At 39.5% G+C, this 26,892-nt stretch overlaps 1 pseudogene; it reads right to left on the bottom strand.

Annotated features, from left to right (window-relative positions):
• Positions 1 to 1,442: 1,442 nt before the first annotated feature.
• On the bottom strand, positions 1,443 to 23,916 carry LOC113178494 (C-type lectin domain family 4 member A-like; annotated as a pseudogene).
• Between the last annotated feature and the right edge of the window lie 2,976 nt (positions 23,917 to 26,892).

Here is a 26,892-nt window from a genome sequence, read left to right as displayed (position 1 = left end):
AATCTAGTCACTAACTGTAACGTTTTCTTAAATCCATCAGGACTTAGTCTGACAAATATTTAGAAATTTGTCAGTCTTCACAATAAAAATTCACAGAAGGTTATACTGTGAAAACAGTCAATTCTGTGACTCAGAAAGAACTTAATTAACCAGATCCTTCTCATTGCTCTACTCTGCCATCCATGGTGTTTCTATCATTTGAAGGCTAGTTCCCCTCTTGGTTACAAAATTGTGAACAGGACTCTTCACAGGACTCCTAATCTGTTTTAGTCAGCTTTTTTTGCTACTGTGACCAAAATACTTGACAAAAAACAATTTTAGAGGAGAAAAAGTTCATCTGAGGCTCATGCTTTCAAAGGTTTCAGCCAGCTCCCATTGCTCTAGGCCTGAAGTGAAGCAGACCATCAGAGAAGAAAGGTGTAGAGAAGAAAAGTGGCTCAGGACATGCTCACAGGGAAGCAGACTCTTTCCACCACAACAAAATACCAACCTCAAAGGCACACTCTCAGTGACTCATCTTTTTCAGCCACACCCTACATGCCCACAGTTACCATTTATTTAGTCCCTATCAGGGGATTAATGCACTGATTGGGTGAAGGCTCTTATAGCCCAATCATTTAAACTCTAAACTCTCTTTCATTGTCACACACATGAGGTTTTGGGAGACACCAAATATCTAAACTGTAACATAATCTAAGTTTCAGAATTTAACTCATCTGAATAAAATTTACATCCAAAGGGCTGTCAGTTGTCAGCAGATCTCCACCTTCAGAGAAATCAGCCAGCTTCAACATTATCATTTCTAGAAAATGATACTCACGTGAAAGTATTCTCCCCAGTACTGACCATTCTACCCAAAACCTTAGTGGCTTAAAACCATAACTATACTGTATTACTTCGTACAATCCTTTTCAGTGATTAGCACTCAGTAGAATGGCTTCTGATTCTATATCGCTCTTTAAGCACAAATCTCACATAAAACCTGTTCACACACATTGATGTAAGATGCTCTAGAGAAAAATAAGTATAAGACAATGAAACACACTCATACAACACAAGGTAGAGTGAAGAGAAGAGTTCCAGCATTGGATAGACACAGGATTAAATATTTCCCTCCTGTTCAATTACTCTCTTTACTGAGGCAGTCAAAGGCATTTTGATACAATGTATCTTTTAAAAATTCTGTACCATCATAATGGTACAGAAATAATATGGAGTAAACTCATTGTACATTAAGTAAAAGTTCCCCACAATTATTGTATTAGGTGCTCTGTAGGAAGTAAACTGATAAATTATATATGCAACACTAATATTTCCTCAAAAGTGGAATAGTTAACCACATACCTAAAAGTCTATGGAATGTCTTTTAAACAGAAGAACTTATGAGCTAGCTCTAGAATAATGAATGCAAATCCAAAAACATGTCCATGAAAAGTGTTGATTCATAAATAGATCTTCAACATTTCACAAACTGATCATTGATTATCTTTACAAAGTAGATCATTCCAGCCCCATTGTGATGATGTAGGATGATGATTTACTACAACACAATGCTCTTCCCTATGACTTGGCTCACCTGAATGCCAGAATCTGAAACAGAGAAAAAAGATGAAGTTATTCTTCCAAGACTGCTTTTAAAGGGGATAGAGTCAGTTATGGGGTCAGAGGCTGGGGTGAAACTTGTGGAAATCAGTGACAGATATGCCCAGACCAACCTTCCCCAATTCTCATGCAGTTTCTCCTCCTCCACCACCTCTGGCATTTATCTTGAAAATTATGCCCTCATCAATCATATTTTCTCATACCTTATTGCACTAAGCATTTGACCAAACATTACCCACAGGCTCTCCTCTAAACATAGGCCCTGTTGCCAGGTGACTGTAAATCCATGGGGCTTCCTTATATGATGAAAATAAGTCACCATGGCCCATGAATCAATATAGGCTTTTTGGTGACAGCAGCTACACGCGCCGGCGGGGAACGCGGACTGGACCCACTAGGACAGGTCCGGCGGACGGCTGAGGACTAGGCCCGTCCCCTCCCCCAGTGTCTGCAGGTAGGCGGGACTGTGAACACCAGCAGAACGGGCCCAAAGCCTGCTGAGGGGCGGAACCGGCCCCTCCCCCAGTGCCTGCAAGCTAGGCCAACCTGCAAGCCACGGGCGGGCGGGTCAGGCCCAGCAACCAGCCAAGTGACTGCAGCTACACACGCCGGAGGGGAACTCGGACCAGACCCACTAGGACAGGTCCGGCGGACGGCTGAGGGCTAGGCCCGTCCCCTCCCCCAGTGTCTGCAGGTAGGCGGGACTGTGAACACCAGCAGAGCGGGCCCAAAGCCTGCTGAGGGGCGGAACCGGCCCCTCCCCGAGTGCCTGCAAGCTAGGCCAACCTGCAAGCCACGGGCGGGCGGGTCAGGCCCAGCAACCAGCCAAGTGACTGCAGCTACACGCGCCGGCGGGGAACGCGGACTGGACCCACTAGGACAGGTCCGGCGGACGGCTGAGGGCTAGGCCCGTCCCCTCCCCCAGTGTCTGCAGGTAGGCGGGACTGTGAACACCAGCAGAGCGGGCCCAAAGCCTGCTGAGGGGCGGAACCGGCCCCTCCCCCAGTGCCTGCAAGCTAGGCGAACCTGCAACCCATCGGGAGGTTAGGCCCAGCAACCTATGGAGTGTCACAGGTGCCCCTGGCGCCTGCTGGGTAGGTGGACCTTTGACCGACCAGCAAAGCAGACCTAGGGCCTGCCAGCATGGTAGACGGATCACACTAATTGGAGGAGGATCACAGCCACTACCTGCCCTGCAAGGGTGATTTTTCAACTATACAAGAGCAATATAAATAAATAGAGGGGGAAAATATCAAAGACACAACAATTTCACCAAGCAGAAAGAAACGCCAGCAGTATGAAACCACAAGGAAAGAAAGGACCACAGGCAATGCAGGTCAACTCAACTTTAGAAGAGGTAATAGGTGCAACAGATGGAATGTCAGATACAGAGCTCAGGACATACATGCTTCAGATGATCTGGAGTCTCAAGGAAGACATGAGAGAGCAAAATCAGACAATGAAAGACCACATTGACAAACAAATCCAGGAAGTAAAAGATCAATTTCACAGGGAGATAGAGGTAATAAAAAACAAACAAATAGAAATACTAGAAATGCAGGAAACAATAAACCAACTTAAAAACTCAATTGAGAATACTACCAGCAGAGTGGATCACTTAGAAGATAGAACATCAGACAATGAAGACAGAGTATTTCAACTTGAAAAGAACATAGATAGCTCAGCAAGTCTACTAAGAAACCATGAGCAGAACATTCAAGAGCTATGGGATAATATCAAAAGACCAAACTTAAGAGTCATTGGAATACAGGAAGGCACAGAGCTCCAAACCAAAGGATTAAGCAATCTATTCAGTGAAATAATACAAGAAAACTTCCCAGACTTGAAGAATGAGACAGAATCCCAAATCCTAGAAGCCTACAGGACGCCGAATGTGCAAAATCATAAGAGATCCACACCTAGACACATTATAATGAAGATGTCCAACATACAGAATAAGGAGAGAATTTTAAAAGCTACAAGGGAAAGGAAGCAGATTACATTTAGGGGTAAACCAATCAGAATAACAGCTGATCTCTCAACACAGACTCTAAAAGCTAGAAGATCCTGGAATAACATATTTCAAACGCTTAAAGAAAATGGATTCCAACCAAGAATCTTGTATCCGGCGAAATTAAGCTTCAGGTTAGAAGATGAAATTAAAACCTTCCACGATAAACAAAAGTTAAAAGAATTCGCAGCTAGAAAACCATCTCTTCAAAAAATCCTTGGCAAAACATTACAGGAAGAGGAAATGGAAAATAACATTGATAACCAACAATGGGAGGTAGGACAGGAAAGGGGGGAAAGTAGTCAAAGAGGATAACAAATCAGGTTTAGTAACATCAATAAACAAATATGGATAGAAGAACAAACCATATCTCAATAATAACCCTAAATGTTAATGGCTTAAACTCACCAATTAAGAGACACAGGCTAGTAGAATGGATCACAAAACAAGACCCAACAATATGCTGTCTACAGGAGACGCATTTGATAGGAAAAGATATACATAGACTGAAGGTGAAAGGTTGGGAAAAATCATATCACTCATATGGACCACGGAAACAAGCAGGAGTGTCCATACTCATATCTAAAAAAATAGATTTCAAGCCAAAGCTAAACAAAAGGGATAAAGAAGGACACTTCATACTGCTCAAGGGAACCATACACCAACAAGACATAACAATCATAAATATATATGCCCCAAATAATGGTGCAGCCGTGTTCATCAAGCAAACTCTTCTCAAGTTCAAGAGTCTAATAGACCACCATACAGTAATCATGGGAGACTTCAACACACCTCTCTCACCACTGGACAGATCTTCCAAACAAAAGTTAAATAAGGAAACTATAGAACTCAATAACACAATTAACAACCTAGACTTAATTGACATATATAGACTATACCACCCAACATCAAGTAGCTACACTTTTTTCTCAGCAGCACATGGAACCTTCTCAAAAATAGACCATATACTATGTCACAGGGCAACTCTTAGACAATACAAAGAGGTAGAGATAATACCATGCATCTTGTCTGATCATAATGGAATGAAACTGAAAATCAATGATAAAAGAAGAAAGGAAAAATCAAACATCACCTGGAGAATGAACAATAGGTTGCTGAGTGATCAATGGGTTTTAGAAGACATCAAGGAGGAAATTAAAAAATTCCTAGAGTTAAATGAAAACACAGACACAACATATCGGAATCTATGGGACACATTGAAAGCAGTTCTAAGAGGAAAATTCATTGCTTGGAGTTCATTCCTCAAAAAAAGAAAAAACCAACAAATAAATGATCTCCTACTTCATCTCAAAATCCTAGAAAAAGAAGAGCAAAACAACAGCAAAAGAAGTAGAAGGCAAGAAATAATTAAAATCAGAGCTGAAATTAATGAAATTGAAACAAAAGAAACAATTGAAAAAATTGACAAAACTAAAAGCTGGTTCTTTGAAAAAATAAATAAAATTGACAGACCCTTAGCCATGCTAACGAAGAGAAGAAGAGAGAGAACCCAAATTACTAGCATACGGGGTGAAAAAGGCAATATCACAACAGACACTTCAGAAATACAGAAGATAATCAGAAATTACTTTGAATCCTTATACTCCAATAAAATAGAAGATAGTGAAGGCATAGATAAATTCCTTGAGTCTTATGATCTGCCCAGATTGAGCCAGGAGGATATAGACAACCTAAACAGACCAATAACAATAGAGGAAATAGAAGAAACCATCAAAAGACTACCAACTAAGAAAAGCCCAGGACCGGATGGGTATACAGCAGAGTTTTACAAAACCTTTAAAGAGGAAATAACACCAATACTTTTCAAGCTATTTCAGGAAATAGAAAAAGAGGGAGAACTTCCAAATTCGTTCTACGAGGCCAACATCACCCTGATTCCGAAACCAGACAAAGACACTTCAAAGAAAGAAAACTACAGACCAATATCTCTAATGAACCTTGACGCAAAAATCCTCAATAAAATTCTGGCGAATCGGATTCAAATACATATCAAAAAAATTATACACCATGATCAAGTAGGATTCATCCCTGGTATGCAAGGTTGGTTCAATATACGGAAATCAATAAATGTTATCCACCACATCAATAAACTTAAAAATAAGAACCATATGATCATCTCGATAGATGCAGAAAAAGCTTTCGACAAAGTACAGCATCCCTTTATGTTCAAAACTCTAGAAAAATTAGGGATAACTGGATCATACCTCAACATTGTAAAAGCAATCTATGATAAGCCACAGGCCAGCATCATTCTGAATGGAGAAAAATTGAAGGCATTCCCTCTAAGATCTGGTACAAGACAGGGATGCCCTCTCTCACCACTTCTGTTCAACATAGTCCTCGAAACACTGGCCAGAGCAATTAGGCAGACGAAAGAAATTAAAGGCATAAAAATAGGAAAAGAAGAACTTAAATTATCACTAATTGCAGATGATATGATTCTATACCTAGCAGACCCAAAAGGTTCTACAAAGAAGCTATTAGAGCTAATAAATGAATTCAGCAAAGTGGCAGGATATAAGATCAACACGCATAAATCAAAGGCATTCCTGTATATCAGCGACAAATCCTCTGAAACAGAAATGAGGACAACTACTCCATTCACAATATCCCCCAAAAAAATAAAATACTTGGGAATCAACCTAACAAAAGAGGTGAAAGATTTATACAATGAAAATTACAGAACCCTAAAGAAAGACATAGAAGAAGACCTTAGAAGATAGAAAAATATACCCTGCTCATGGATAGACAGAACTAACATCATCAAAATGGCGATATTACCAAAAGTCCTATATAAGTTCAATGCAATGCCAATCAAAATCCCAACAGCATATCTTGTAGAAATCGATAAAAGAATCATGAAATTCATATGGAATAATAAAAGACCCAGAATAGCAAAAACAATACTAAGCAGGAAGTGTGAATCAGGCGGTATAGTGATACCAGACTTCAAACTATACTACAGAGCAATAGTAACAAAAACAGCATGGTACTGGTACCAAAACAGGCGGGTGGACCAATGGTACAGAATAGAGGACACAGTAACCAATCCACAAAACTACAACTATCTTATTTTTGATAAAGGGGCTAAAAGCATGCAATGGAGGAAGGATAGCATCTTCAACAAATGGTGCTGGGAAAACTGGAAATCCATTTGCACCAAAATGAATCTGAATCCCTATCTCTCGCCGTGCACAAAAGTTAACTCAAAATGGATCAAGGAGCTTGATATTAAATCAGAGACACGGCATCTGATAGAAGAAAAAGTTGGTTATGATCTACACGCTGTGGGATCGGGCTCCAAATTCCTCAATAGGACACCCATAGTGCTAGAGTTAACAAATAGAATCAACAAATGGGACTTACTCAAACTAAAAAGTTTTTTCTCAGCAAAAGAAACAATAAGAGAGATAAACAGGGAGCCTACATCCTGGGAACAAATCTTTACTCCACACACTTCAGATAGAGCCCTAATAACCAGAATATACAAAGAACTCAAAAAATTAGACAATAAGATAACAAATAACCCAATCAATAAATGGGCCAAGGACCTGAACAGACACTTCTCAGAGGAGGACATACAATCAATCAACAAGTACATGAAAAAATGCTCACCATCGCTAGCAGTCAGAGAAATGCAAATCAAAACTACCCTAAGATACCATCTCACTCCAGTAAGACTGGCAGCCATTAGGAAGTCAAACAACAATAAGTGCTGGAGAGGATGCGGGGAAAAGGGCACTCTTGTTCATTGCTGGTGGGACTGCAAATTGGTGCAGCCAATTTGGAAAGCAGTATGGAGATTTCTTGGAAAGCTGGGAATGGAACCACCATTTGACCCAGCTATTCCCCTTCTCGGTCTATTCCCTAAAGCCCTAACAAGAGCATGCTACAGGGACACTGCTACATCGATGTTCATAGCAGCTCAATTCACGATAGCAAGACTGTGGAACCAGCCTAGATGCCCTTCAATAGATGAATGGATAAAAAAATGTGGCATTTATATACTATGGAGTATTACTCTGCATTAAAAAATGACAAAATCATAGAATTTGGAGGGAAATGGATGGCATTAGAGCAGTTTATGCTAAGTGAAGCTAGTCAATCTTTAAAAAACAAATACCAAATGACTCCTTTGATATAAGGGGTGTAAACAAGGACAGGGTAGGGATGAAGAGCTTGAGAAGAAGATCTACATTAAACAGGGATGAGAGGTGGGAGGGAAAGGGAGTGAGAAGGGAAATTGCATGGAAATGGAAAGCGATCCTCAGGGTTATACAAAATGTCATATAAGAGGAAAGGAGGGGCAAGACAAGATAATACAAATGGAAGAAATGATTTACAGTAGAAGGGGTAGAGAGAGAAAAGGGGAGGGGAGGGGAGGGTAGGGGAGGGGGGATAGTAGAGAATAGGACAGACAGCAGAATACATCAGACACTAGAAAGGCAATATGTCAATCAATGGAAGGGAAACTGATGTGATACAGCAATTTGTATACGGGGTAAAAGCGGGAGTTCATAATCCACGTGAATCAACCGTGTAATATGATGTATTAAGAACTATGTAATGTTATGAACGACCAATAAAAAAAAAATTTAAAAAAAATATAGGCTTTTTTTTCCCTTTTTAATGGGACGATTTTGAAGTCTGAAGAATGAGTTAAATCTCTAGATCTTCTACTTATTCCTGTTTTCTAGGTCATATAATTTAATTTCTTAGATTCTCAGTTTGCCCATCTAAAAACTGGACCAGAGTAACAGCACTATATATTTCACAAAGAAGATATAAAGATCAAAGATGGAGTATACTAATGTATTTAAATGCCTTTAAATATTACATAAATATGGAATATTGTAATAGTATCCAACTTTGGGATTATTGGTATATGAGAACAATTAAATCATAATAATATGCAATAATCTTTAAAAACATGATTTTTAAACATAGAGAATAAATAGATTTTTTAAAAGCAAAGTAGAATCCACCCAGTTCTAAAGTATTGTTGGGTGACCTTAGCTGAAATATCTATACTCTCCAAACTCAATTTCCTTAGTTCTATAATAGGAAAAATAATGTGTGCCTCCTAGGGTTCTGTGATAATTTCATGAGGTAATAAAACTGATTAACTGTGTGTGCAACAGGACAAGAGTGAGCTGTTTTAGTTTCAGAACTGATGCTGGAACACTCTGAACTTCGTGCATGATCCAGACCCAGGATTCCTTTATCTAATTCTGTACTCACGTGGCACTTTGGTTGTGTGGGGTCTGATCAACCCATTGCCAGTGTCCTTGACCCTCTGGATCTGACAGCCCCACCAAATAAGCAGAGCCTTTATCCATATTCTGAGTGAGGAAATCCTAAAGGAAAAGAAAAAGAAAAGAAATCATAGGCTGTAGATACTCAGCTTGAACTGAGCTGTTTTGTTTTGTTTTGTTTTTTTGCCAAATCATGCTATGTACTGGTGTTAATGTAACAGAATGAAGTCCACTATAATGTGTAAATATAATTCACAAATAAAAATAATTTTTAAAAAATTGTTGGTGATTTATTTCTTCTTTATTATTTAATTGTAAAATCTATCAGATAACATGATAATTTGACACATATACAATGTGCATAATAATCAAATTGGTGTAGTTAATATTTCCATCTTCTTTATATTTTTTAAAGATTTTACTAACAACTAATAATTATACATATTAAAAAGTACAGTGTGGTTTTTCAACTGAACTCTTTATAGTCATACACAAGTGTAAACAAAAGGACATGGTTCAGTAATAACCAGATGGGGACCTCAGAACTGCAGGTCTTTGAGCACAAAAGGATCAAGGACATCATCTGTAAACCTTAATTTTATTAAATATGGAAGCAATTCCTACTGACAATCATAATGAATTTCTATCTCAAATTCAAATTCCCTCTTTTCTTCACTGAGAGAACATTCTTCAAATTTTTGCATAGGAAAATTCTTACAAATTTAATCATTTTCCTTTCATATCATCATGAAATTATTTTGTACCAGAAATTGAACCCAGGAGTGCATAACCACTGAGCCACATTCCCACCCTTTCTTATATTTCAATTAGGGACAGAGTCTTGCTAATTGGTTAGTTCCTTGCTACATTGCAAAGGATTGCTTTGAACTTGAGATCCTCCTGCCTCAGCCTCCCAAGCCTCTGGGATTACAAGCATGCATCACAACAACCAGCATTTCACAGTTCTTAAAATTTCACTCTTGATTGCTGATTATGAATCTCTTGATTTAACTTTGCCTATTCAAGTTAATTCTTCTTTCTGTTAAGCAGTTGATAATTCAGAAAACAGTTATATATTGAAATAACCAACTGCTCTTTTAGGCAGAAACATTTTCATCCTTTCACTAAACCCCCAGGTCTTACATGTTGAATGCCACAATTTCCCTCGGGGTAGGTTAGTTACACTGAAGAAGGTACAAGGTGTGGAATGGGAAGGCTGAGGGAGCCTCTCCTATCTGTCTTATGGAAAGTCTTCTGCCACAGCATCAATATCCCTTCTTAGCAAAGACATGTATCAAAGTGAGACAGGCTCATGACTCCATTGTCTCTTAGAAAGTACCTGCTCTTCCTTGTTGTTTATCACCACCAGGTGAGCCTCCATTCAAGAGCAGTTTTCCTGACTATCCTTCCAAGATTTTGCATCAGTAGAAAAAAAGTAGCAACTGGAACTAAATGACTTCCAATTCTTTGGGCAACAGGTCCAGACTTTTCCTTTATAGGCAAGAAGGGCAAATCAGTGCAATATATAAAAATTTATTTTTAAAGTATATTATTAAATTTAAAGACCTAGGGAAACAGCATGAAAGCTGCAGCTCCCATATTCACCCAGATATAACAAGGAGACCCCTTTCCTCAGTTGCCAAGGAGCCAAGTTGCCTCAAGTGGGCAATAATGTGTCAGGGCTCCTTTCACCTGCTGGACTGGTAACACACACACACACAAAAAAAAAAACAGACAAAATATAAGGTTTAAGTAAAACCTAGACCCCAAAACCTCAAAATGGAAATATCCAAGTTTCAACACAAAAAAAAAATCTTACCAAGGACCAGTAAGGTCTAAATTTTAGTTAAAAAAAATCAATAGTGGCAAAAAAAAAAGGCTGGAATGTGGCTCAGGGGTGTGAAAGCCCAAGGTTCAATCTCAGGTACAAACACAAACCATTATCTCCAAAAAAGAAACAAAGAAGTGCTGACTAATAATGGCAATGGGGTGGGGGAGGTAATGGAGGAACTTTAGAAAGAGCAAAAGGGAGGGAGAAGAAGGAAGGGGGCAATGGGGTAGGAATAATGGTGGAATGAGTTAGACAACATTACCCTAAGTGCATGTATGAAGAAATGAATTTGTGTGAACATACTTTGTGTGTAATCAGTGACTTGAAAAATTGTGCTCTATATGTGTAATATAACATTAATTGCATTCTGCCATCATGTATAACAAATTAGGATGAATAAATAATTTAATTTAAAAAAGATGTAAAAAATGGAAATTTTATCACTGAAAAATATAACAACCTTTTAAAAGCTTAGCAGACTTCCTTTGGTCTCCATCTGCCACTCCTTCATGAGTCTTCAGCAGTAAAGTTACCCAGATCAAATTTTGGACTTATAAAGCCCCCACATTTCCATGAGCCAAGTTCTTAAAATAAATATCCATATTCATATTGCTTCTGTTCCTCTAGAGAGCGCTAACATAATACACCACCTTAATAAATGGGAGCATGACTCCTCCATCCTAAAACATTAGCTGCATGTAGCAACCTCATTATGAACTGTACAGTGTGGGAATAGGAGAGGGAAAAGTAGCTTCACAATGAGAAACCTGACAAACACCACCTCAGATGATCGAGTTCAGCACAATACTCAACATTCACTTTGATAATATATACCCTGGAACTAATGTGATGAATAGCATTTTATATCTGTGACCTTCTTCCAAAAAACAAATAACCCCCTATAGTCATTAGAAAAATTTCAAACTTTAGTACAGAGACAACCAATAATATAGAGAATGGTATTCCCCTAAGTTGTCAGAGCCATCTAACAAGAAAGATCTGAAAACAAATATTATAGTAAAGAGGAATCTAAAGAGATATGACAAATAAATGGAATATGGGGGACTGCATGGGATTCTAGTATAGAAAAAAGAACAAGAGTTTAAAATTGGGAAAATCAAGAATGTTGGGCTAAGGAAGTGGCTCGGTGATAGAGACGTGCCTAAAATGTATAAAACCCTGAATTCAATTCCTAGTACCAAAGGGAAAAAATCACAAATATTGGTTCATTTGTTGTAACAAATGTCCTTACATAGGAATAGGATAATAATAATGGGCACTGTGTGGGCAAGGTAGGGTTACAATAGAATCTTTTATTATTATCTGCTCAACTTTTCTGTCAATTTAAAAATGTCTTTAAAATACTCTATTTAAATGTAAAAAATTCACATTCACCATAATATATTCATCTTCATTTTTATCGAATTGTTTGACTGACATGAGAAAAACACTAGCCTTGCAAAAACCTCAGAAAAAATAACAGTCTGAAGAAATACAATAACAATATATCCTTTTGCCAAATTGAGCTTCACATGGACAACATTCAATATCCATATTAGAATGTTAGATTCTGGGCTGGGTCTGTAGCTCAGTGGTACAGCACCTGCCTCACACATGTGAGGCACTGGGTTCTATCCTCAGCACCACACAGAAATAAATAAATAAAGATATTGTGTTTGTCTATTAAAAAAAAGATTTTAAAAAAGAATGTTAGATTCTATAAAATTGTGCACTTGTAGATTAGAATGACCATGATGCTCCACTTCTTAGTGTGTTCTACCTGGAATTCATAAATACTGATTTGGGAACCTTACATACTACAGTCAGCAACTGAATTCTAGGCACATGAAGTTTTACCTTCTATGGATGAATTCGTTCTTACACACTCCGAATGTGTGTAAATCAATTTTTTTATTAATATTTTATTATTTTTGTCTTCAAACAGCTGAGAATTTTTTTGAAAGAAAGCTGGAAAATAGAACATAAACCAATCATTTTTCTGGTAACATTAGTTCGTTGCTCTTTACATTACTTTCTTGCACTCTATAGACAAAATCTACAAATGTGCAATTACCCAGTTGGACAGAGCCTGACAGAAAAAGTTTCCCCATGACCCCTCAGTCAATGGAATCCTAATCCTAATGCTTTGTAAATATTAGGTATCTCCAGGAATAACTAAAAGATGAGGAGTTGAAAGAAGACATGAAAGTACCATCAAATTGGGATCTGAAGAATGGTATCCATAGTCTCCTTTTAGAGTTAACCCAAGATGCAAACAAAGGCTAAATTTTGTGGGATGGGAGTGGAAATATTTAAGGAAGTACACAACCTGGGACTTTGGGGAAAGGAATAATTTGCTAATTTTAACCAATTCTGGGTGATCTTAAAGATTGTGTGTCTCTCCCAATTTAGAACTAACACTCTCACCTTGCCTAGAATATGCAAGGCCCTGGGTTAATAAACACTACTGCTAGAAATTAAATTTCCTCTTTCCCTTTAACCTCCTAGTTGTTTCTTGACCCACTTCATTCTGGCTATGGCATCCATCATTTCATTAAACCATGCATGAAATGGATCATCAATAATTTACTAGAACGATTTATTAGTCATTTTCTAATGGCCTCTTGCAATCATTCACCCAAGTCTTCCTCCTTAGCTCTTGGTACAGTGTTCTCTCCTGTTCCTGCCTCACCTTTCTTACTTCTGCTTATTATCCTCTTCCATCAGCTCTCTTCCTCCATTCACCACGGTGAAAAAAATTTAATATTTCCAAGAGTTCTATCCTAATCCCTATTTCTAGTTTAAAGTTCTCTTCTGGAGTGATACCATATATCCCCATGCTGGAACTTGCTATCATTATGTAAATGACTTCCAAACTTCTAGACCTCTTTACTGAAATCCAGACAAATATGCCTCCCACCGGACATGTACATTGTGAGTTAACATTGTGCCTAAAATGTAAATAATCATCTTTCAAAACAAACCCGCTATTCATTCTATACTGCCTACACTTTTGAAGAACTTCTTCACAGCTGAATTTACAAGATCAGGATATTATATTCACACTTAACATCTCTGGGGTTTTAATCCCCAATATTCATCAAGCCTTGGCTCCCTTGATTGTATCTTCTTTACCCTTCAAAGCTACCTGTCCTCTCTTTCTTCACTAACAGTATCCTTAAATGAGACTCTCAATGTTTTCCAAAGGGATGATGAATTAGCATCTCTTTGGTGCATTATAATTATAATAATAATAGGATGCACTGTTACATAGTCATACACACACATAACATTATTTGGTCATTTTCATTCCCCAGTACCTCCCCATTCCCTTCCCTCTTCTGTCACCCTTGTACCCTGCCTCTACTCTACTACTTTTGCCTCAATTTTCATGAGACCTGACCCCTTTTTCTCTTTTTGCTCCCAAATTATCATATGTGAGAGAAGACATACAACCAATGACTTTCTTAGTCTGCTTTATCTCATTTAAAACAATGCTGTATACTTCTGTACGTTTTCTACAAAATAAACCTCTCCTTACCTTCATCTTTGTCCTCCTAAGTCCATCTTCACAACTCAGTAAAAGCATGCCTCTTAAGTCAAATTTGATTATGTCAAATCCCTGCCCAGAATTCCACAATGTATCCACATTCACTGACACACTGCAAAATTAGCCTCAATGTTCCACTCTTCTTGGATTTACACCCCTTAGCAATGTGACCTTGTAGCTTCTCCAATCAAGAAGTAGAATCAAGAAGATTCTCCAATCAAGAATCTGTTTCTTCACCAATAGAATATGAGCTGCCTTTAAGATTCCATTTGATCAACAGAATGTGCAAAAGCAACCAGGATAGTTCCAATTTTAAACTTTAACATGACTTTTTCCCCTTTCACGAAACCTTTATCATGGATGTCTGAAATTGGCTTGTACAAAAATATCAGTGTATGTGAAGTCAAATAAGACTAGCCTTATAAATGCTATTAAGGAAATACAAATGCGCTCTCACACAGAATCTAATATAGAACTGATGATCCATAGATTTCATTCTGTAGCACCAACCCAGGCTAGCCTGATGAATAATAAGAGGACTGTGGTAAAATTGCTCCTTTCATTCAGCTCACATGATATTCTTCAGAAGCTGAGTTGCCTGTGATTGGTCCCCAACATCATATACATGAGTGAATTCAGCTAGGTCCAAAGAAAACTCCCAATTGAGCCTGTCTAAATTGTCAGACCACAGATGCATGAGCTAAATAAATATCTGTTTTAGGCTTGTTTATTAAGTAGCAAAGGATATCTTATCATATAATCTTTAGGGAAAAATCAAAAATATTTTATAATAGGGTATGACCTTCTTCAGGATCTGAATTATGTTTCTGTCTGCCACCTACAACTTCATTTCAAAGTTTTTCACATCACACTATATTTTCCCAGTCAGGATATTTATATTTCCCCCCAATACTTCCATGATGTAATGACATACATATAATATATCTATGTCATTTGGTAGTAACAGGCGCAGATGTCTCCTCCTTCAGGAAACCTATCTCAGCTTTCTGTGCTCACTTCTTACCTGCACAATACTTCCCAGCTCATGTTATAAGCACTGGTTATTTTGACTATTCTATTAATATCTTGAGACCAGTGGCTGTGGCTATTTCTGGATTCTCTCACACAGTGCCTAGCAAAAAATATGTATGGCCATTGTTACTTATCAAATGACCAAATTAATAAATTAAATATCTACTCTAGTATATGTTAAGTTTTATGACTTTTGAAAGCTTGATAAACTGTGAAATACAACATATGCATAAATTGACCTATTTGTTAAATTGACTTTTCCTGAGACCTCACAATGGGACAGACAGAAATTATTAGAAGAAAATCCCCTGGGGTACTCTTCCTGGGACATTTCTTCTATCCCCTTAATGTCTACCTGCTCATCCAAAAATATAAGTGTCTGTGAAGTCAAATAAGACTAGCCTTACAAATTCTACTAAGGAAATATAGATGTGTCCAAACAGAATCTAATATAGAACTGATGACCCATAGATTTTATTCTGTAACACCAAACCATACACATATACCTACTCTTCAAATTCTCTCAGTGAACATAAATTCCATGATTTTTGCAAAAGCAAAATTCCCAATGAATTCTCAGGAACTCCAACCCATGCCCCCACAATAGAAAATTTATTTTTCAAATGCCTGGATCATTGTGAAATATCAGTTTCTAAAGAATGGCTTCTATTCATGAAAGGTAGGCATTGCTAACTGACTCCGTTGGCATACTTACTGATAAAAGAGACAGACAATAAGATTTCCTTCAGCAGGAAAAGTATCAGCAACAAGGCAAGAAAAAGCTTGGAAAAAACAAAATTACTCTGGTGACAAATGGTGTTTTCCCTGGGATCTGAAGGATAGAACAAATTAGATTCATCAGTAATGAATTCTATTTTTATTTCCAGTTCCTCCCCTATGATTTGTGTTTTTCTCACTGTGACCAAAATATCTGAAAAGAACAACTTAGAGTATAAAAAGGTTACTCTGGGTTCATGGCTTCAGAAGTTATTTGGGGTTCATGGCTTCAGTCCATGGCCAACCTTCTCCATTGCTCTGGGCCTGAGGTGAGGCAGAACATCATGGAAGAAGGGTGTAGTGGAGGAATGCTGTTCAGCTCAAGACAGCCAGGAAGCAGAAAGGGCAAGCAAGGAGCCAGAGAAAAAATATAATCCACTGAGGAATGATGTTGATCAAATTATATTGTCATATCATGTATGTGTATGAATATGGAACAGTGAATCCCAGTAGTGTATATAATTATACACTATTGCACCCATTACAATATGTAAATTAAAAGTGTATAATCAAAGGGCATGCCCCAGTGACCTAACTTCTTCAACCACATCACACCTGATTACCAAACAGTAATCATTCTATTTATCAATCCATTAATATGTTGATTAATCAACTGATTAGTTTATGGTTCTCATAACTATTTTATCTCCAAATGTTTCTGAATTGCCGAATAAGCTTTTCAGGGCAAATCTCATATTCACAAAATAATATTCTGCCCATGGTCTCCAAGACTTCATGTCTATCTCACAATTGAAAAACCATTTAGCCTATCTCCAAGAGTCCCCATAGTTTTCAAAGTTCCAACATTGTCCAATAGACCAAGTCCAAAGTCACCTCTGAGACTCAAGACAAAACTGTGTTGTGAGCCTCTGTAAAAGTCAAAAGTAAATTATGTTAAGTTCGTTTGAGGTGGCTAAGGGAACAGAGCACCAGACAACCCAAGTGCAAGAAAGAACAATCAGACACCAACAGACAAGCAGTGATGGTGCATCATATCCACCTGTCTATCAGTGGGATCTCCTGACCAATCCTGGAAGGGAATGGATCTCAACAAGATCCCCTGACCAACCCCAAGAGAACAAGGGACACTAAAAACCTCCCTTTCCTATCCCAAGCCCTCCATTCTTGCCCCAAATCCAAAAAAATTACAATCTGGATGATCCTGTGCACTATTCTCCTGGACCCGCTCTGTTGGACTCGAGGGTCTCTACCAGGAGAAAATCTCAATAAAGCCTGGTTCAGCTACTTTTAATCTGCCCCATTTTGGTCACTGGTGCCTGACGTCACATCTGGTGCCCAAATCTGGGAGGACATTTCAGCCCTCCCCATAAGGAGGGCCCTCCTCCACCCATAGGGATTGACCCTCTAAGGTCCACCCCCTCCTTCAAATGAACTAGGAAATTTCTAAGCTGCTCTTTTTTTTTTCTCTCCTTTCATCCAGGACAACAGGAGTGGGGTAAATTCTCTCATTACTCCTGACCTTCCAGCCCTTCTTGGTTCTGGGGGGTCTATCTATAAGTCACGCACATGCCATAAACCCCCACTTGTTCTGCTGAAGGCCCCAGGAACTGTGGAGATGACCCCAATCCTTGTGTGAGCCATTCTGATCCATTTGGGCCCTCAGTGGGTTGCAGAAACACCCCAACCCTTACCCAGCCCTTATCTGTCTCTCAGGCGAGAGTAATAAGAATTTGGGATGCCCTTTTTTGCTCCCATCCACCCCCGAGGGTGCCAGAAGGTCACAGAAAACACTGAGTCCTCCTTAGACCCCAAAACTCCTTTGGGTTGTCTATATTCCAATTTTGACAAATTAGGACTCACTCAAGACCTGTGCTGTAAGCACCTGGTCTTTCACTCCACTGTGGCCTGGCCCCAGACAATGGGTCAAAATGGTCCCCAGAAGGACTTTTGATTTTCAGATCCTCACTGATTTGGAAAATTTCTGTTGCCAGACAGGGAGGTGGGCAAAATTCCCTTACGTTCAGGCTTTTTGAGATTTGCTCAATCCTACTCTCTGCTCTACCTGTTCTACTGCTCAAGTATTCCTTGCTAGGGAAAATCCCAAACCTCTTTCCTATTGTTCTTCTACATCTCCTTCCTCATTCTCATAGGCATCCAAGCTGCTCTTAGCCCCACCTTCCTGTCTTTCTCCTCCCTACCCAGGCAAATCCTTTTCCTCCTCCCCTCCCACATTTGTACACACCCCTCCTTTGCTAACACAGCTCCTCCTCCCCTGCTCCAGAACCCTCCCCCTCCATCCTTCTTCCCCTCCTCTCCCTCCTTCTCTCCTACAGTCATAATACCTCCACCTCCCTCTTCTACTGATACAACCCTTACCTCTCCCCCCTGGATCCCTCCACCCACTCAATTCTCTCTTCTCCTATCAATGCCCACATCTAGTCCCACCAGGCCCTTTACCAGCTAACCCAAAGCTCCTTTGTCCTCTCAGGGAAGTGGCTGGCACTAAAGGGATTATCAGAATACAATCCCATTCTCACTTCAAGATCTTTCCCAGATTGAAAAGTGCCTTGGGTCCTTCTCTGCTGACTCTTCTACTTATATTAAGGAATTCCTATATCTCTCTCAGGCTTACAATGTTACCTGGCATGACGTTTATGTAGTTCTCTCCTCCACACTTACACAAGATGAGTGAGCCTGAATCCCACAGGCTGTACGAGATCATGCTGATCAAATTTATTTAACACATATAACTCTCCCCTCAGGTGCATCAGTCATTCCCCCTAACTGAACCCAACTGGGACTAGCAAGATGGCCAAGAGGTCACCATCACTGCACTCACATAGTCCAATATCTTATAGCAGGCATGCAGGAGGTTTCCAATAAGGTGGTTAACTCTAATAAGCTGAGAGAAATCATGAAGGATCCAGGTGAAAATCCAGCCTTATTTCTCAACCACCTTACAGATGCCCTCACCAAATATACTAAGCTGAATCCTAAGTCTCCCTCCAGGGCTACAGTGTTAACAACACATTTCATCACTCAATCTGCCCATGATATAAGAAAAAAGCTCAAACGAGCTGAGGAGGGTCCTCAGACACTCAATTTCCTTGCGTCCCAGGTATATTGGGTCTCTCCAGCCAAAGCCCAGTTTACTACCTCTTCAGTCACCTATTTTGGTATATTCCTCACTCCAACCTCTAGAAGCTTGACAACAGACAGAATTTAAGCTCTCTGTGATCTACAGCCACCCAAAAGAGATGACTACATTCCTTCCTGGGTCAGGCTGGCTTTTCAGGCATTGGGTCCCCAGCTTAGCACTCCTTGTCAAGCCCTTATATCAGGCAGCTAAGGAGAACCCTCATGGGCCCCTCACCTCCCCTAACCTTGTAGCCAACTCATTTTTAAGCTCAGGGATACTCTCACATCTTCTCCCACTTTATCTCTTATTAACTCTAACCATCCTTTCCACCTCTTTATGGATGAAAGACAGGGTATCCCCACTGGCTTCCTCGCTCAACCAACTGGACCCTTCTAGAAGCTGTCCAAGCAGCTTGACTCTATGGTTCATGGATGGCTACCATGCCTCTGAGCACTGGAAGCAGCAGTGGAACTAACTTTTAAGAAAGCCCTAAAACTTACCTTGCTCCAGTAAATAACTGTATTCACCACCATTGACTGCAGGATTTCTTAAATCATAAATCTCTTCCCCTTCTGAGCCCTTCACAAATACAAGAATTCCACCTTCTCTTTATAGAAAACTCCACCATTACCTTTTGTTCTTCTTCTTTCCTCAATCCTGCCACACTCTTCCCACCATTCTCACCCTCTTCAAATGCTAACCATTCCTGTCCTAAGGTTCTGGAGGCCCCCACAATCACCCCATGAAGACCTCTTTGATTACCCACTTCCCTCACCTGACTTAACCAGTTTTGTGGATGGCAGTTTGGCAATGGGTCACTGCAGATGGTTTAAAGATGCATACATGGTAGTCACGACTACCTCAGTTCCAGAAGCCAGCTGCCTCTCTGAAGGGACCACCTCCCAGAAGGCTGAACTCTTTGCAGTTATCAGAGCTCTCACTCTATCCAAAGACAAACAGGTGAACATACACACAGACTCCAAATATGCTTTCCTAATTGCTCATTCATATTCAGCTATTTGAAAGGAACATGGACTCTTGGCCACAAAGGGATCACCAGTGGTCAATGCCTCTCTGATTTCCAAAATCATAGAGGCACTACAACTGCCATCGTGAGTGGCCATCATACATCAAAATTCCTCTGACCGTATAGCTATAGGCAACAACAAGACAGACTCTATTGCACAGGAACTAATGACAAAATTCTCAGCAGGCCCTATCCTATTTCTATCCTCCACAATTAAACCTAACTATTCCCCACCGGAATGACAGAACCTAATAACCCAAGGTGGCCATTTCGGGGAGGATGGCTGGATCTTCCTGGGGGGTCAAATTGCCCTCCCTAAACAACAAGCTTACAGTTTATTAATTGACATTCATAACTGTCTTCATATTGGCCCCAAATACCTTCTCCAGTTTTTAAAACTCCTCTTTTACTCCCCAGGAATGAAAACTACTCCCCAGCAGGTCCACTCCATTTGTTCTGTCTGCTCTACAGTATCCCCACAAGGGAGCATCAAATCTAAACTCCCCACACATCAGATGAGGGACCACCAGCCAGGAAAAGACTAGCAGATCCACTTCACTCACATGCCTAGGCACAAAAGGGTTCACTACCTACCTACTTTGGTTCATTCTTTTTCAAGTTAGATAGAAAACTAAACTACCTATAGGGAAACTGCTGACACCGTTGCCTCCATTCTCATCAAGCAGATTATTCCCAGGTTCAGACTTCCCACCTCCATCCAGTCAGACAATGATTCAGCCTTCACTTCTCAGGTTGTTCGACTAGTCTCCAAAGGCTTCAACATCAATTGGAGGCTCCACATCCCCTACCATCCTGAAACCTTGGGTAAAGTTGAGAGGGCTAATGGCATTTTCAAGGATCATCTCACTAAACTTGCCATTGAACTCAGACTTTCCTGGCCTAATCTCCTGCCATTGGTCCTCACCTGAATTCAAGCTTAGTCCCTTTGAGAAACTCCATGGGTGCCCTGTCTTAATCAACCAAAGACACATTCTTTCTCCCCTTGTGTCCTACCTGCTCATATCTCACACTTCTACACAAACTCCTAAGGGAACATGCAGACCAGTGTCTTCCTGCACCATCCATTGCCACAATCCCAGTGCAACCACAAAACGATTTGGACCCTCTTCAACCAGGTGATGCAGTCTTACTTAGGTAACTGCATTCTCAACCATTGGAACCTCACTGGCAAGACTCCATACAGTCATACTTACTACCCCAGTGGCAACCAAGATTTTGGGCCATGCCCCCTGGTACCATGTCTCCCGCCTCAAAAAGGCACCTGTTCCAAATGTCCAATCCCAGACTTCCACAACACTGGGGCCCATCAAACTCAAAATTTCTCACCAATCTTCTTCTTTTTCTAATCATTAATCTCTCTCAAGATTTTATCCCAACCTACAGATGGTGCTTCTACATCCAAGCAACATAGCACCAAGATGGCACCACTCACTCACAGTTTATGGGTCAAGGCGATTGCCTTGCACTTGCTGCAATCAGGTGGTCACCCTTAACATTACTGGATTCAACCAAACTACCTCATCCCATGTATGTGCAGCAATACTATGCTTCATATAAGACCAAACTGAGGAATCTTTAAACACTGACCTAACACCTATGGTGGGTGCCATTAAAATTCATGCAAGACATGCTTCCTAGATAAGCCTTGCTATAAAAAATAAGCATACAACAAGTTAACTATATAGGACCCGAAACGAGCATCCAGTGTTGATGGTAAATTTTATTATTGGGGTTTTACCAAGCTCCCCTCAGCCTCAATCAGAATCTGGAAAACTTATGTACAAGTGTCCTCTCTAATTCACATAACCATCCAGGAGCAAGAGAAAGGAATACAACACCAGCTGGATGCAGTTGCCCATCCTAAAATTGACCCTTTCTAATGAATGGCCCTAGTATGTCAAGGCCTTCAGCTTCTCAATTTATCCAAAGTTAATTAATAACATTTCAGACTGTTTCCTCTGCACAGGTTTGGATCAAACTTCTTTCACTGCAATTCTCATTGATCTTCTTCTCAATACCTCAACCATACCCCAACAATCCCCCTTTCTAGGCTTTGAGAAAGTACCCTTTTTTCATAACTCATCAGGGAATTTCCCCTGCTGCTACACTTCCTCTGGTTCAGTACCCTGTGACCAGATCATTGAATCTGTTCCCCAACTTTTGCTCTTCTGGAGGTTCCTTTTCTGGTGCAATGATACCCTAAAATAAATCTAAGCCTCAGCATGCCCTTCGCTTTTTGTGTTCCTTCCACCTTGTTTCCTCAATTAACTCTGTACAGTGAGGTTGAATTAACATGACTTGTTACCACCTCCCTTTCCAGGGCAAGATGAGCCTGTCTTTCTAACAGTAGTGGCCTTCTCACTTGCTACTACCACACTGGGGGCAAGAGGACTTGATTATGCAGCAACCACTACTCAGAAGCTTGAACAACAACTTGGGGAAGGGGTAGAGGCATCGATTGCCTCTCTCACTTCTCTAAAAAGGCAAATAACATCGATTGCCCAAGTTTCACTACAGAACTATCAAGCCCTAGATCTCCTGACAGCAGACAAAGGAGGAACCAGTCTAACCTGTCTTTTCCTGAAAGAAGAATGCTGCTACTATATCAATGAAACTAGATTGGTCAAAAAGAATGTCAACATTATATATTGTTTGGGTGAAAAGCTTAAACAGCAACAATCAAATTACCAGGCTGGCTAAACTCAACCCTCATTACATGGCTGACTCGAATTCTCACTCCTATATTAGTAATTGGACTTCTATGAATGATTGCTCCCTGCCTCCTCAGGTTCACCTGAAAGTGCATGGGTGAAATTGCCAGAGTGCCCTACTACCAGATGCTCCTTCATGCCTACAGTCGCCTCCCTAACCAAACCAACACTTGAGCCATCCCCTTCCCCACAGTGCCCCTAGCAAGCATGAAGTATCCAGATGTAATTCTACACCCTATATCATCAAAATGGCTGGGATGTTAGGGGCTAAGTAATGAAGCACAAGACAACCTGTGCATGTGAAAAAACAATCAGGTGCCTACAAACAAGTAGTGATGGTGCCTCAAACCAATCTGACAATCATTGGGGTCTCCTGACCAATCCTGGAAGCATATGGATCTCAGAAAGTTCCCCTGACCAACCCAGGAAGACAAGGGACTCTAAAATCCTCCCTTTTTGTCCCAAGCCCTCCCTTTCAGCCCTGAGCCCAAAAAATTCCAATCCAGCTGAGCCTGGATGCATTTCTTCCAGACCCATTCTGTTAGGCTGGAGTGTCTCTCCCAGGAACCACTCTCAATAAACCCTTATTCAGCTGCTTTTAATCTGCCTCCTTATCACCAGTGCCTGTCCTTACAAGTTGCATACTTCCAATATACAATGGCATAAATAAATGTTCCCATTCCAAAACGGAGGAATAAGAATATAGAAGGAAAGGATGGAACCAAAACTCAGGCAGATATTAGTTTCTGTGACTCCATGTCCAGCATCTGGGGAATATTGTGGTGAGATGTAATCTTCAAAGGGCTTCTCCAGCACCACCTAAATGACCTCGCTAGTTGTCATCCACATGGTCTTTTTCTTAGGTTGACTCCATCTACAGCGAACAGTTTTCCTCAGCAGACATTCCACATTACTGGAATATCTTAATTCCTGGGATCTCCATTCCAGCTTCAGCTTCCCCTTCACAACTTCATGCATGTCTTCTCAAGGGAATCCTGTGAGGATTCCAACACTGCTTTACTTTGCCTGAACACTCAGGTCTTCCTTTGAAATCTCTGTGGAAGTTTCCATGATCCTCTGGATGCCATCAGCTGAAGAGATCTACTCTGCTGTGCCCTTTCACCATAAAGTTCTGCTTTACTTCAAGGCCATAATGATGAAGCTGACTCACCATAGACTGACCTCTGAAATATGGATCTTAAAATAAGCTTTCTCCTCTAAGTTTTTCTTACCAGGTATTTTGGTCACAGTTACATAAAGCTAACATCTTCCTCTTCCTCCCATAAAGCACAATCACTACTACTGTGAATATTTGAAATAATATGAAAATTGAAATAAGAAAAAAAATCACTTATGATTACTATTTAAAAAAAACTTTATAAAATACCCAAAAGTGCAGTTTTCTAATATTGAGAATAACTATTGTTAATATTTTGACACATGTTCTTTCAGCAATTTTTGAAGTGTGTACAACATATATGAACATTTTTCCACTTGGTTGACATACATATTTACTGATTTCTGACTCACTATTTTCTTTTATACTGTATCATGAACATTCTTTCACCATAATTTCTTTATTATTATTTTATTATAGTTGCTTATTATTTCATTACTTATTTAAATAATATTATGTCCAACTTATAAATATGCTTCACAAGATAAATCATTATGATCAATTCATGTTTTTAGGATACAATCAGCCTTTTAAGTCAATATTTCTTGGTCAGAAACCATTTTGTCAACAGGGGTATAGCTTCATGCTACAGCAATTTTGCCTAGGATATATAAAACCTGAATATGATCACTAACAATGGTGTGGTAGACTTGCAGTCACCTTCCATTAAGAGAAAATCATTAAATAAATAGGAATAATTTTAATTATGTATATTGTCAATAGTGAGGAGGAAAAACTCAGTATTATATTCTTTCAGTTCTGGAAATATAGGTTCACACCTTTTTATATATTCACATATGAATAGATATAGAATAAAATTTAATATCTGTTTTTCTGTAAATGATAATACTAAAGAAAGTATTATGGATTTTTTTTCCCACTTTGCTGCTCAAAAACACCTTAATTCCTATGTACAGGCAGCACAATCCTCAGAGATTCCTGGGTATCCCAGACATGATCATTTCAGAGAAACTTCAAGTAACATTACCTTGGCCCTGCTTATTAACTGTCTCTTCATCCTTCACCTTGTAATTAACATTGACCACTGGAAAATGATCTTTTACCTGCAAGAGAATTTGAGTTGGTGCCTGAGTACTTCAGTTCATTTTTCCAATTGACTTCAGCATAATTTGTTCCCAAAGCCATCTTGAGAAGAAACCTTCTGCTTTTTTCAGAAATCCCATGCCATCTTTTCCTTAAAACATATTACAAATGAGATTCCAGCCTGAGAGCAAATTACTCTACCACTTAACTAGATGTAATAAATAGATACATACCAGAGAGTGAAATCACTGGGGTCTCATTCTCAGGTCAACCAGAATGAGAATTACAGCCTCCAAACAATAGATATAGATAAGTGTAACAAAAGTGGTAACTTAAAAGAAATAGGAAGGAAAGAAAAATAGGAATCAAGCAATTAGAGAAGTTTTTTCTAAGAACTTCATTCTGTAAACTCACCAGTAAAATTAAAATTTGTGCTTTCACATGCAAATGTAACTAATTGGGCAACCAACCTGAGCAACACTTGCTCATATTCCCTTCATGTCATCATGAGTGATTGATCAGGCAGCTTTTTTGTGCCACATTCTAAGGTGATCATTACACAAATCTCACATTACAGCCTCCCCATGTTCAGAGCCACCTTCCTTTAGCATGGTGGGAATGAAAAGTCTGAAGGTGTCCTCTATGCTCTCTGCTTTCCCTGCTGTTCACAATCATCAACATCATGAACTTTCATTTATTCATTCATGTTGCTACTGGTCATCTCCAACACTCCTGAAAGCCATAATAAAAGAGGATGCCACCTGTATTTCTACACTTATCTCTCCCTTTACACCCAACATCACCTTAACAAGCTGCTCTGGAAGGTACATATGAATGTAATTAGCAGTTGGGAAAATTAAATGGAATCACGTTTAGAAGAGGATGAACTTAAACTGAGTGCCAAATATGATTTATTTTTCCAAAAGCCAAAATGAAAACAGTCCAAAAACTAAATCTTTCAAGTGGGATCATTTCACAGGGCTACTCTCAACTCAAGCCCAGGTTTTTTGCCTCAGTTCATCTCAATTATTTGCCTTTATTTAATAACCCCTACCTAACTGTTTTTTCTCTTATATCTATCTTCCTCTTTCCACTTCTTTTACTCTCTCTCACCTCTATATTTGTCTCCATTCTATTTCTACACTTATCTTATATGAACTATACTGAAAACACTAAATTCACAGTAATACCCCTAATTGTAATTCAATGCCTCAGATTTTATTTTCATTTACTTAATTTCCACATTTCCTCCCCACTTCAGTGACATATAGAAACCTGTGTTTGTTATCTGTAACTTTTCCCTTATTTGTTAACTTATTTGATTTTACTCTGGATGTTACCATTTGCTCATCTTGTGCCATCACTCCCTAAGACACTCTTCTCCCTGATAAATTCCGTACTCCTTAATCTAATCTCCTATCCCCTAACCTGAAGCCTTCTTAGCTCTAATTGGGTGTTCCCACATAGGACCACCCAACCATACCCCACAAAATGAATATTCTGCTCACTTTCCTGAAGTTCTGACCCTGTGCTAAGCCACACCTCAAATTTACAGCATATATGAAAAAGAGAGTCAGTGTCCTACAAGATAGTGTTCACCTGAACATGCTAGTACAAGACCATTCATATTGTTCTCTTAATTTGGCTGCTTTTTGGGGAATAGAGAGGAGTGTTTCAGGGACATAGTGTATTTCTGCTCTAATTTTCTTTAAGGATGAATCAGATCAGATTCT

The sequence above is a fragment of the Urocitellus parryii genome, chromosome 5 (assembly GCF_045843805.1).
Source record: "Urocitellus parryii isolate mUroPar1 chromosome 5, mUroPar1.hap1, whole genome shotgun sequence".
NCBI lineage: Eukaryota > Metazoa > Chordata > Mammalia > Rodentia > Sciuridae > Urocitellus > Urocitellus parryii.
Note: the sequence above shows the minus strand (reverse complement) of the source record. Positions and strands in the feature narration are given on the sequence as shown.